Source organism: Eulemur rufifrons, chromosome 8 (genome assembly GCF_041146395.1).
Source record: "Eulemur rufifrons isolate Redbay chromosome 8, OSU_ERuf_1, whole genome shotgun sequence".
Classification (NCBI taxonomy): Eukaryota; Metazoa; Chordata; class Mammalia; order Primates; family Lemuridae; genus Eulemur; species Eulemur rufifrons.
The window spans coordinates 4,336,852-4,337,597 of NC_090990.1; the positions used below are offsets into that span (position 1 = coordinate 4,336,852).

A 746-nucleotide genomic window follows, 5' to 3' on the forward strand; every position below is an offset into this window, starting at 1 on the left:
ATGTAGCTTTGTTTGGAGATACAGCCTTTATGGAAATAATTAAGGTTAAATAAGGTCATAAGGGTAGGACTCTGGTCCAACAGGGTTAGTGTCCTCATAGGAGACACCAGGAAGTGAGCGCTCTCGCGCACGCTCTCTCTCTCTCTCTTTCCCCCTGCCATGCGAGGACACAGCAAGAAGGTCACCATCTGCACACCAGGAAGAGAGCCCTCACCAGAATCCAACCTTGCTGACATCCTGATCTTGGACTTCCTGACTCCAGAATTATGAGAAAATAAATTTCTGTTCTTTAAACCACCTTGTTGACAGCATTTTGTTATGGTGGCCCAAGCTGACTAATACGGGCATCAACGGATGCAATGGCAAGTGCAGGGCAGGTGACATTGCCAGGGGCAGCTCTCAACGAGAATGTGGCAAATAAACACCCCAGCTCCCCCATCCTCCAGCGGGAGAACTATAAGGTGCTACGGACTGAATGTTTGTGACCCCCCCAAATTCATCCAGTCTATGGCCATACCACCCTGAATACGCCCAAGCTCATCTAATCTTGGAAGCTAAGCAGGGTCGGGCCTGGTTAGTACTTGGATGGGAGACCATCTGGGAATACCCAGTGCTGTAGGCTTTATTTTTATTAAAAGATTAATTAATAAATAAATGTAATCCTCAGTGTGGTGGTATTTGCAGGTGGGGTCTTTGGGAGGTGATTAGATCATGAGGGTGGAGACCTCATGAATGGGATTAGCACC

At 47.6% G+C, this 746-nt stretch overlaps 1 pseudogene; it reads left to right on the forward strand.

Annotated features, from left to right (window-relative positions):
• The first annotated feature begins 503 nt into the window (after positions 1-503).
• Positions 504-622, forward strand: LOC138391129 (5S ribosomal RNA; annotated as a pseudogene).
• Positions 623-746: the final 124 nt, after the last annotated feature.